We start from the raw sequence: 13,185 nt of genomic DNA, 5'->3' as shown, positions 1-13,185 counted from the left end.
TCACAAGGATGTTTGTTTTCTAAAGACAAATAAAACGAACAAAATTTTACCAGGTAGGACAGAGACAATGCAAACACAAGCTTAAAAAAACAAGAGAGTGGGGCATGCCTCAGTTAAAGGACTCCATTTACAACATAAGCCCGGAGCCATGAACATGTGTCTTGGTGACTTAGCCAAGAGCCCTTTATTACCTGGTGGTCTTTGACAGCAACCATGCTTGGTGATGTCCCCTGGTTGCCTGGGTTGAAGGGCACACCCCCTGAACATGAAGCTGGTAGAAGCTCTGGCTGCTGGTTTTTTTCCACATTTGCGGTTTACTTTCTGGGTGACATCATTTGTTTCCTGGACAGGACTTGGGGTAGGTGGTCACTGGTAACCCAATGTGTGTCTTATGGAAAAGGTTGGTGAAGCTCTGAGGTCACAGCTGGATCCCACGTGTTGAGAGCGTGGGCCCCGGTGTGGCTTCTCTTTGCTTTTTGTGTTCACGGCTGCAAGAGGCAGCAGCGTCTAGAACACCAGAGGAAGACCTCGAGTGAGCAGGGCACACACTCCAGTTCTGTGCTTCCTCACAGAGCCAGTGGTGTGAGGAGGGTGTCAGTGTTACACATTGGGACAGGTGAATAATCAGAGCATGGCTGGATTTATTCCACAGTCCCACCCTCCTCCCTCACTTGGGATGCCAGGCTTCGTGCATGGTCAGGAGCTCTGGCAGGTGACAACACAGAGTAACTAACCTAGTGGAAGAAAGGCAGCTAAGCTGTGGTTCCCCTGACTAGGGTCTTCATCAGCCAACCATGCTGACATCCAGTGTAACTGATATTCACAAGAAGCTCAGAGTAAATGAAACTTTAAAACACCATTGGCATTAAGTGCTTTGTAGTCTAATGATTTGAAATTTGCTCCTAGGTGTGTCATAGATAACATAGCAGGCCCCACTGAGGAAACCTCCTATACATTCTAGACTCTCCCAGAGGCCTGCGGATCATTTCAAAGAGGAAATATCTGGCAAGAGGACACCTTAGAGTCAGAGCTTGCAGTGAGCTCTCCCCTTCCCAGTATCCACTTCTCCTGATCAACCCTGGACCATGGACACACTGTCTTCTCAAGTGTTCCACATTACCTCCAGCTTCAGCCCCCTCTCCATTCCAGCACCTGGAGTACTAACCCCCTTGTATATTCAAGTCCTGACCTTACTTGGAAAAGGGTGTGTTAGTATTTACCAGAAATGACTTAAATGAAAGAAAGATTTATTTGGGCTAAGCTTCAGAGGCCTCTCCATCATAATGGGCTAAGAGTAAGGTGGATAACATCATGGTGTCAGGGGCATGAGCTACAGGAGGTTGCTCACCCTGTGGCATCCAGGAGGCAGAGTGAGTCAGGAGAGGGCAAGGCGGAGGGAGATACAGCCCCAAATGGCGTGTCCCCATAACTATTTCCTCCAACCGTGCCTCGCCTCCCATAAGTCCACCTCCCAACAGTCTACTGAGACTTTGAACCACTGATGGGTTAAACCAGTGCTTCCTACATCTTTCCCCCTCTCAATACTTCATCCTCAGGGACACACCCAGAGGTGTGGCTTGCTCATACCCTGGGCAATACTCAGGCTGATCACACCAACTCTCACTATTAACCATCACAGAGGGAGCCTGCAGGTGAGACAAAGACACAACTCAAGGTCACACCAGAACTCAGGCAGTCCTGGGAGATATCAGGACACATTTGTCAACTCATCTATGATCCACCGATGAGTGATTCAAGGCACTAGACAACAATACACTTAACACTAAAACTGTCATAAAATTTAACATTCACTGAATCCTGTATGAACACCAATTGGTCTCCAGTTACCTAGTGGAAACCACAGAGGTTGGGAGATTGGGAGGCCTCATGAAGATACACGCAGGGACCAGAAACAACTGTGTCCCTTGGTGTGTCCATGAGGACATTTCCAATTATGAAAGGGGACATCAAGAAAGGGAAATGTTTGAAAAGTCTTTAATGCGTGAACTTGGAAGGTCTGTAGCCTGGGAGGCTAGAGAGGGCAGCAAGGCCCTGAGTCCCACCTTACTGTGACTACAGACTCCATCTTCTGATTGGTGACAGAATCAACCCTACCTACAAGCTTCCTTCTGCTTCAAGCTTCACAGGATAGCCAAAGAAGAGCCATGAAGAGGCAGGTTATTAACTTTACACCTTCCCTTGTGTGTACCAAAGGCTGGGGGGAGGGGTGCAGCCAGAGCTTCATTGCACAACACTGTACATTGTATAACATTGTACACTGGACAATGAGAGACACCAGTGCCTTTCCCAAGTGCAGATTTTTCTCAATTTTGGTCAGTGCTAAGGAAAAGGATGGCCGGGTCTTAGGTGTTACAGCTTTCAATTTTTTTAACATTTTGTTTTGAAAAACCCCTCCATCCTGCTCTCCACCATCAATGCACCAATTCGTGCCCCACAGCTGCACACAAAGCCCCCCTCCTCCCCACCCCACCCGCACTTGTAATCATCTGTGGCTTTAGAGCGCCCACTCTAACAGGTGTGAGGCGATGTCTCATTACGCTTGGCTCTGCATTCTCCTGGTGATTAGGGGTGCTGAATGCATCCTCACATACCAGTAGCCATTTGTACATCTTCTTTAGAGGAGTGTGTATTCAGATCTCTTGCCCATGTTTTGATCATGTTTTTGGTCACATTATCTGTTTCTTGGATGGTGCGGGCTCCTTGAGTATTCTGGACAGCAAGCCCTTGCCTGGTGGATAGTTGGTAAATATTTTCCCCATTTTGCAAGCTGTCTTCTTGCTCTCTCTGTTGGTTCTTTCTTGGTCTGGTATAATTCTACATGTTTATTTTGTTTTCTCATCTGTGCTATGCCCTCGCTCTCCACATCTTGGTGAGGCATCGTTCTCTGTCCTCTTTTATCTCACATAGGTCAGACTGCCAGCTGCACTCCTCTCTGTCCCTCCATCCCTTCAGGATAACAGAGGGACAGTCGAGTCCACGTGTTGGTCCAAGCTCTAGCACAAGGGTAAGTGAGGTAGAGTTGAGTGAGATGCTGAGACCCTCCTGGGGCTCACAGAAACCATAGGCTTGGGTACAAAAAGATGGAAGGATGAACAAGTTTCCTTAGTTGTGGCAGCCATGTCCTTTCACAGAACCAAACTCCAGGTCTCACTAATACAGTTCATCTCTGAGGCAACGGCTTCAGGTGCATGAGCTGGGCTCCAGGGAATTTAAGCGTCCCTGTGAGTCTGATGGGAGCACAGAAGCCTAGTGATCATTAGCATCCTTAAGTCTGGTCTTCCTGGGGCTGATGCCTACCCAACCCTACTCCAGAGCAGGAGTTCTCTTAACTAGGCCCTTCCTCCAGCTCTCATCAATGTTATGGGTGCAGAGGTGTGAGTGTGAGTGTGTGTGTGTGTGTGTGTGTGTGTGTGTGTGTGTGTGTGTGTCTGCTAGTGATGAGCTGTACATTTTAAAGTTACATGTATAACAGTCATGCCAACATATTGTCATAGCCAACCTTCATCCCAGAAGAACAACCCTCTATAACCTTCAAACCTCTTCATGACTTTCGAACCCCTCCAAGAACTTCAAAGCCTGCAGAAAATGTCAGACAAGCTTCTGAATTGGTTCATGGAAGGCAGCCATGGGCGAGCGTTCTCTACCCCACCTGCCTGCCTTCCCTAAGGCTCCTGATTCCTAGAAACCCAGTCTATCCTGCGCAATAAATACCCCATCAGAGAAGAAAGTGGAGGCAGACCCCAATCCCAGTCTGACTAATTATCTTTGAAGCACATGTTGAAACCCAATCTGCATATTGAAAATATGGTGGGGCAGGAAGGAGGCCCGCTGACATTTCCCAGCTCATGGTGTTGTCTTCCAACAGTGTCACAAGACAGTCTCCTAATGAAGTAATAAAAACAGTGTGAAATTTCAAATCCAAGGACATCTTTAAAGGACACCATCTCCCCTTCCTGCAGTGATATAAAAGAAGGGACTTAGAAATTAAAGACACAGGATGCTTTCCAGACTCTCCACCACAGTGCAGAGGAGTGACGCCACCCAGGCCACCCTATGGCATTCCAGGGACTTCAGCAATGATGCCCTTGCTGTTGACAGTCACCTGGCAGCTGCTCCTCACTTTAAATTTCCAAGTAAACATGGAGGTAATAAAATTCTATTGTGTGTGCAGTTTCTAGTCCCCAGAAAGATTTGAGGTTTTAATCTTTAAAATATGTGTAGCTGTGGTGAAGGTGCAGAGCTAGATAGAATCCACAAGTAGTTGACTTTTAGTTGTCAGCTTGAAGCAATCTAGAGTCTCTGGGAAGAGAGTCTCAGTGCGGGTTTCTAGGTCAGATTGTATTGTGAGCATGCTTGTGAGGGAATGTGGCAAATAAGTTAATCAGTGTGGGAGGCCTGCACACTGTGGGTGGCATTATCCTCTATGCTTGGGGATCCTAGATTACGTGTGGATGGAGAAAACAAGCTGGCCATTCATGCATCAGCTCATTGCTCTCTGCTCATGACTGTGACAGCTGCTTCAAGATCCTGAAGCTGTAACAGAAATTGCAAGCCCACAATTCTCTTTCTCCCTGAAGTTGCTTCTGTTAGAGTATTTTAGAGCTGTGAAAGAAAACAAATGTGAGATGGCGGGCTGTGCCTGTCTTCTGTGTCTGACTGGAAATGCAGCAGGACACTCTGAGAAATGGCACCCAGGTCTACAGGCAGTAGAAAAGGAATAATTCAATTCCCCAAACTTACACTGTTGCCCTTTGGTTTTCCTGGAAGATGCATAAGGTGCCACACTTGGGCTTGGGCACAAGCTTTCAGGACCACAAGCACCTCCACCCTTCGGGGGAGCTGGAAGTTGCCTTGGGCTTCAGCAGAACTCCAAGCAGGAATGTGGCGGCAGACACTATAGAGGGACACTGCTTATTGCTTGCTCCCATAGCTTGCTCAGATACCCTTCTTATAAAAACCTAGGCCCACCTGCCCAAGGATGGCACTGCCCACAGTGGGTAGGGCCTTCCCACATCAATCATTGGGCAGATACATAAATAAATAAGCCCCACAGACAGTCTAATTGGGGCAATTCCTCAGTTGAGGTTTCCTCTTCCCTGCTTGTGTCAAGTTGACAGGAAGTAACCAGCATGATGTTCAGAGTCCATGGTGAACTTGAAAGCATTGTCTTTCTGAAACCCCACACTATGTAAAGCTACCATACATTGATAAAAAGTATATTTTTAAAAACGGATGGATTAAAATCCTTTAGCACTCCCTATGGTGCCTCCCTCTTCTGTGCACACACTCTCTCCTAGGTCCCTAGAGCCCTTGCCTGCACTAAGCTACATGTGCACCCCACTTCAAACTATGGACTAGGTCTCTCCTCCCCTAGCAACCCTTAGTGACCACCTCTGTGGTCAGTTTCCATTCAGCCATCCTCAGGAACATATTCCGGTCTGAGAATCAAGGGACAGATCTGGATTGAACTAGTTTGGGGTGCACGCTCAATAAGGCAAGCTGCTTCCTCTGAGTGAATGCTTAGAAAACCCCCTATTAGCATCAGATGACAGTAGGAGAGTGTCATTCAGCTCTATAAGAGGAGACACCTGAGCACATGTCCATTGTCAAGCCATGGGATGCCCCCCAGCACATCACAAAGAACCCTTGACAGAAGCCAAGAGGACACCAGCACTGTGTCTTGGACTTCCAGCCCCTAGAACCTCTATGATTCAAAGTTGCCCCCACGTCCACATTGTTCACCTACAACAACAGAAAGCATGCTAGCTCCCACCTCTGACTCATTTTGAAATATCCTCAAAGGCCATTTAAGCCAGTTCCCACAGGTAGAATTGTAACAGGCCATATTAGCTTTTAATAGAAACATATTTTAACACATAGACAACTCACCCAATTGATAAAGCTGCAAATTGATTTCAGTAAATTATGTCAGCTTCGGGGATTTGGTTCTGGGGCATAGTGTTTATTTGATAGATTGATTTACAAGTTTCTGCCGCTAATCAATCCACTGGACCCAAAGTTCATCTTCCCCCTGAACCCCAGCTCCCTCTGGACCTTAGTACCCTGTTTTATGGAACTTCTCTGTCCTCTGCTGATTGGGTCAGTCTTCTATTGCCTGTGTTGAGCCTCACTCCATCATCTGAAGCAATGTGCAGGATGGCCTTGTGAACACCTCTACCAAGAACTGTTCCAACAACCAGGTTTGCAGGGGTGACTTCACAACCTTGACCACACCTCTTTCCCTGGTGTCACTTGAAGCATGGCTCAATCCATTCCACCCTCAGATGTCACTCCTCATCCCATGCCATGTAGCCATGGATCAATGTGTGTCTGGAAACAGATGTTCTCCACCAGAGATCCTCTTTCACCCACCTCCCATACAGATGTGACTTCAGACTCCATGAACCAAGTTGCACTCTTGGAATGTCATGAGCAGATGTCCTCACAAGAGAGGGCAATACAAGCCATTATCCCTCAGGACCTGGGGCTTCTTTTCTCTGAAGAAAAGCCTGTGTGTTTGTAATACCGAAAAATGTAGTTATCTGGATAATGAACTTTAGGATGAACTATTCAAAAGTAGTGTGTCTTAGAGAAAACACACAGGAGCTGGGTGTCTAGGCAAAGCCCCAGCACAAGTATCATCTTGGGCCAGTGTGATGTCAACAGCCCCCAAACAGATGCACCACACAGCACCAGAAATTAATCATAGCTGTTGACATTTTAATAAACAGCTGCTTTGGAACATGCCTCAGAACAAACATGGACCAGGACCAAATCTTCTGAAAGGAGACCAGAGGTTATAAAGTGGCTTGGTTTGAAAAAAAAAAAGATGTAATTTTTAATCAGAATCCTCCAGAGCTAGGTGCTTACAAGATGACCCTCAAAGGGTATTTCTTGAGATTGAGTACATAGAACATACAAACTGGTGGCCAGTGTCCTGTGCCAGGCACCTATGGTGTCTTGACTTATCACATGACTGACAGCATCTCACTGGCTAGAACTAGAGTTCTTTACATGTGAGATGTTTGTGTGTCCCTCTTCCTGTCCTGTGAGCGCTGGCAGATGCCTTTGATGGCTGGACATGGATTCCCTTGAGGAGATCAGGAGGCTCCCAGATCAGAAACCATCTTTCCATCAATTAATCACATACCCAAAAGCAGAACCTGAACAATCTTCCTGGGTGGAATCCAGAAACTTCTACCACAGTTCAGATAGATCTGCATTTCAAGTAGTGTGGATCCCAAGATACTACCCCCAGGCCTCCTGCCAAGCTGCCACAGAGACAGAAGACTGCAGATAGTTCTATGGGGCAGAAAGAGACAGGATTCCGACTCCACTGTGCTTCTTTGTGTTAGAGGGAAGCAAATTATCTCAGAGCCCATATCCTCTCTACCAATATTTGTCCCAGTAGCAATAACTTTCTCCCTGTGGTTGGTTCTTTGATCATGCAATGTTCCCTGTCGACAATAGGTACAAAGGAAATGTTCACTCAGGTTGAGACACTGTCATAGAAGAATTTTCCAGCCAGTCCAGGCACTGTGCACCACACCATAGACTCCCTGCCAGGTGGTCAGGAGACTGATGCACATAGAGTAAGGGTATGGGGGCCAGATATTAAATAGAGGACCAGAGGGAGAAGTTCTCTTAATGTGGGTGCAGGTCAGAGATTAGTCCTTGATCTGTGTGCCAAGGAACTTAGAAGCAGCAGATACAGAAGTTAATGCCATGACAAATACTCTTTACAGCTCAGTGACCTAGGATGGGGTTGGGGAGGAGGGCTCTGTCCCTAACGCTAAGAAGGCTCTGCTGATATTCTAGGTATCACAGGTCTCAGTGTGCACTGAAAGGACCTTGCTTCACCCTGCAGAGTCAAGAAGCAGCTCACACTTTCGCTTTTAGGTTGGGTGGGTTTGGTCTTTAAGTTAGTTCATCTCGCAGCAGAAGGCTGGGTCTGCCTGCTGCAGCTTTAGACATCTCTAGCCTTGGGCTACAGTTGACCCTGAGTAACCTGTCTATCAGATTGTCTCATGCCAGAGCCCTCACAACCTTGGAACCTCCTCCGGAAGTCGATGTGAGGCATCTCTGGGTGAAGCATGTGCAGTCAGCTTGGCATAGGAAGGCATAGTGGGCTCACTATGGTGACTCTGTATGGAAGCACGCCTGCTTTCCACTGCCTTCCATCTTGCACAGGAAAGCGAGATGACCTCCGGAGAAAAGAAACCCACACCTTTTAATCAACTCACAGGTGGGTTTTTAAATTATAATATCAGCAGGCTGAATTTTAGATTGAAGAGGCCAAACAGAAAAATGTCACCCAGCATTTCTCAGAGGCTAAAACACTGACATTTTTAAAAGACAAAGCAAAATGGGAAATCCTGAGATGGGCTTTGAAACAACTCTAAGCCCTGGAGACAGTTCAGTGGATAAAGCACTTGTTGCACAGGCATAAGAACCAGGGTTTGGACTCCTGAAACCTACGATGAGAACTAGGAAGGCACAGAGTGCCTGTAAACCCAGAACTCAGAAGGCAGAGGTAAGAGATCCCCAGAGCAACATGGCTGACTAGACTAGAAAGCCTGCCTCAGTAAATAGAGTAAGAAGACGCCCAACCTCTGACCTTGGCACATACCTATCCATGTGCATGTGCATGTGTATGCATATACATGTGAACCTGCAAGCATGCATACACACAGAGACACACAAGCCCAACACACACAAACACATGAAAAGTAACAGTAAAATCCAGTCACATAGGACCCATGGAGCCAGGTGTTGGGCCCACAGAGCCAGGTGTTGAGCCCACAGAGCCAGGTGTTGGGCCCACAGAGCCAGGTGTTGAGCCCACAGAGCCAGGTGTTGAGCCCACAGAGCCAGGTATTGGGCCCACAGAGCCAGGTGTTGGGCCCACAGAGCCAGGTGTTGAGCCCACAGAGCCAGGTGTTGAGCCCACAGAGCCAGATATTGGGCCCACAGAGCCAGGTGTTGAGCCCACAGAGCCAGGTGTTGAGCCCACAGAGCCAGGTATTGGGCCCACAGAGCCAGGTGTTGGACCAACAGAGCCAGGTATTGGGACATAGACAGGCCATGATTTGGTGGTTATAGAATCTTGCCATGAAAGTAGGGCTTTTGCTAGCATTCTTTGTGTTTTTGTCTGTGTAAGAAATGCTTGATAATTTCTTATTCAAAATGAATATCCTACTCTTAGCTTTTTGTGTTTGTGAAAGTGTTAATGAACAATAGTGTGTAGAATTACTGAGATGGGGACAGTAATGAGGAATCCTCAATCATCACTGAGACGACAGTGTCTCAAGTGGAAGGGGATAGACACAGGGCAAAGCTCCGAGACTGAGACAGTGTCTCAAGTAGAAGGGGACAGACACAGGGGAAAGCTCTGAGACTGAGACAGTGTCTCAAATGGAAGGGGATAGACACAGGGCAAAGCTCCGAGGCCATGCCCTGGGATGCTAACCCGTGGGCTAGTGTGCTCTACGCTGTTGGTAGCTTTCTCCCTCTACACAGTGATGTAGCACAAATGTATATAACCTCCAGGACTTAGGAGACCAAATCTGATATCATTCAACATCATGACTCAGGGCCTATTCTAAGAATTCCACATCCAAGGAATGTTACAGTACATTTTGTGACATTAATGGTGTGTTTCTGAACAACAGTTGTCTTAATTACTCTTTTATTGTTGTGATAAGACGCCATGATCACGACAACTTCTAAAAGGAAGTGTTTAATTGGGGGCTCATGGTTCCAAGAGATGAGAGTTTTATCATCATGGCCAGGAGCTTGGTAGCAGCTGGGTAGTCCAATGGTGCTGGAGTAACAGCTGAGTGCTTGCATCTCAGCCCATGAGCAAGCAGAAGGCAGAGAGAGAGAGAGAGAGAGAGAGAGAGAGAGAGAGAGAGAGAGAGAGAGAGAGAGAGAGAGCGCGCAGAGAGCTAACTGTAAATGACTCCAGCTTTTGAAACTTCAAAGCCTATTCTCAGTGACACACCCTCTCCAACAAGACCACACCTCCTGGTCCTTCCCAAACAGTTCTGCCAGCAGTGGACCAAGTGTGCAAACATATGATCCAGTAGGGGCCACTATCATTCAGACCACAACAGTTGTGGTTTTTTTTTAATCCATGCATCCTGCCTGCATCTTAGCACATCTTCATAAGGACAATGCTATGAAGATGCACCTGGCCGGCAGGAGTCAATCTAGATCATGAATGGGGCCTCCTTGGTCTTCTTGTGACTAGTTTTTATTCTTTTGATACACCTAATCTCTCCCTCCCTCTTACCTTCCTTTCCTCCTTTCCTTTGTTTGCTGTCTCTCTCTTTCTCTTCCTCTCCCCCTTCCCCCTCCCTGTCTCTCTTTCCCCTTCCCCTCCTCTCCCCTTCCCTGTCCTTCTTTCTCCTTCTCTCCCCCTCTCTCCCTCCTCTTTCCCTCTTCCCCTTTACCCCTCTCCCCTCCCCTCCTCCCCTTCCCCTTTCCCCCTTTCCCTCTTCTTCTTCCCCTTCCCCTCTCTCTAACTGAACTTGAGTTTTGACGTTTGGACCTTGATGACCTTTCCCTAGCCCCCTTTGCACAGCAGTGGTGAGGAGAAAGCATACCTGTGGACTGACCTGTGAGTTAACTGCTAACCCATCAACTGGAATCCACTAGCCATAATTTCCTAAATTGTTCCACAGATAGTAATAATCACAAGCATAGGTGCTTAAATTCTCTCCACCACGCCCCACCTCTCTTCCCCACCCACATGACTGCCTAAACAGGAACTGAATGAGGACAATAGACATACAAGGCCCGAGGGTTTTTCATTTGTTTTTGTTTGCTTTGGCTTTGGTTTGTTTTAGAAGGCTAAACACACTTTAATATGAAGATCCTTGGGTCCAAAGCTCAAACACCAGCCTTGACCATTAGTACAGCCTCCTGAGCAAAAGGTAAGGAGGCAGAAACAGGGTAAGGCTGTAAGGAGGTTGGAGGTGCATGGCTGGTGGCCTCATTGAGAATGCCACATGACAGTGGGGTCCTGGGAGGAAGCTCCATGTAGTGTGGACAGTAGGGGAAGGCTTGGTGGACACAGAAGGCGCTGGTGTGTCTGGAGAACAGCCAGGAGGCCAGTGCGGTGTCCATAAAAGGGAGAGGATAGGGATGGGGTAGAGGAAGGCTGGGATCAGGGCGCAGGAGTGAGGGGCCTCACGGCCACTAAGGAGACTCATTCTTCTACTCTGTGCAGTGGGGACAGAGTGAGATTGGGCCAGAGGACAAGCGTGTACTAACCAATCCTTCTGCCACTGCTGGGACCAGACTCTGAGTCAGTCCACCCACTGGAGTCCCCCACCTCATCTGAATCCGCTCTTCTGAGTTGCTGGGACTGATTTTACAAACCATCAAACTATTCTTTCAAGGAATTATGCCAATTTATCCTGCCACCATCAATTCACAATTATGACACACTCTGGCCCCAGTAGTGCCAACACTACAGTTTTCAAACATGTTAATTCTGTACATTTTATACAGTTATTCTAACATACACTGGGGAGGTAACATTCTATTTGTGGCTATCAACATTTAGATAGTGTGAATTACACGTCGACTTTACAACTCTCAGCCATTTGATCAACTGATTTAAAAAATAAAAATATCAGGAACCCAGTAAAATTGGAAAAATAAACAACTTTTAATATAAATATATTCTATGTAGTATTGGAAACATGTTAAAATTCTTCTTGTTCTTCTGAAAAATGGAATTTTACAGGCTTCCTATGTGTTGTGTGGCAATCCTAACTTAAAGGGAGAATGAAGCTCTGATTTGGCCTAGACACACAGCTCAAAACTGTAGGCCTAATGTTCTTCTCCTTACTGTATTCCAGCTCATGGAATGTGAAGTTATAGCCTTTCAGGGTGTGTGTGTGTGTGTGTGTGTGTGTGTGTGTGTGTGTGTCTATCTCTCTGTCTGTCTGTCTGTCTGTGTGTGTCTGTGTGTGTCTGTGTGTCTGTGTATTTCTGCAAATGTGTGTGGTGTGTCTGTTTCTATGTGTGTCTATGTGTGTGTATATATGACTGTGTATATCTGTGTGTACATCTGTGTGTGTATGTGTGTATATATGTGTGTGTGTGTGTGTGTACAACTGTACACACATCTATGTGCACTAAGGTATGGAAACCAGAGGTCAAATTTAGATGTCTTCCTCATGGCCTGTTTGTTTTGAGACAGGGTCTCTCTGAACCTGGTGCGCAGGGATTCAGCTGAACTGTCTGGACAGGGAGCCCCAGGGTTCCCCCACTCACCCACCCCCAGTCTTTATCCCAGAGCCTAGCTTCATGCTTTGTCTTGTTTGTGGGTTCTATGGTGGGACTCCGGTCCTCGGGCTTGCAGAGCAAGCACCTGACAGACTGAGCCATCTCTAATATGAGTGTGTCTTTTCCTTGTGCTAATTACTCTTTATTTGTGGTAGCCAAGCCTTCCCCCAAAGCCCTCAGAATTTTGGTTCCTTTATTTCAAATAGTAAAGAGTACACCTTTAATGGTGTCAACCCCACCCCGGTAGACAGCCTCTGAATTGAACTTTCAGTTCCCTGTGGCAAGACTGCCCACGTCTTAGAGGCGTGGTCTGACCATGCACTTAAATTGTGTGCACTGGGACTGCAGCCTCAGACAATCAGCAGTCTCCCCTGAGGTGCATTTCGAATACAGGAGTTGCAGAAGTTGGTGGTCATGGCTGCTGATTGTCACGATACCTGGGTATGGAGCCACACTGAGTGATGTCCCAGGAAGGGGCTTTTTGAGGTGAAAAGTCGATGCTTTCAAGCCCAGCTCAGCTGGAGAACTGGAAATTAAAGGTAAGTCACATGGGTAGGAAAGGTTGCAGGAACACAAGCTTTATTTCATTTTGTAAACACTGTAAAATATTTTAGTTATTATTCATGCCTGCATGTAATAATGTGATTGGATCCGATCCATTCCCCACTTTCCCTTCTAAATCCTCCTCCACCCCAGTTTTCCAATTTCGTTTCCTCTCCGTCTCCGTCTCCGTCTCCGTCTCCGTCTCCGTCTCCGTCTCCGTCTCCGTCTCCGTCTCCGTCTCCGTCTCCGTCTCCGTCTCCGTCTCCCTCTCCCTCTCCCTCTCCCTCTCCCTCTCCCTCTCCCTCTCCCTCTCCCTCTCCC

The sequence above is a fragment of the Mus caroli genome, unplaced genomic scaffold (assembly GCF_978045245.1).
Source record: "Mus caroli unplaced genomic scaffold, Mus_caroli_1 scaffold_2, whole genome shotgun sequence".
NCBI classification, from domain to species: domain Eukaryota; kingdom Metazoa; phylum Chordata; class Mammalia; order Rodentia; family Muridae; genus Mus; species Mus caroli.
Note: the sequence above shows the minus strand (reverse complement) of the source record.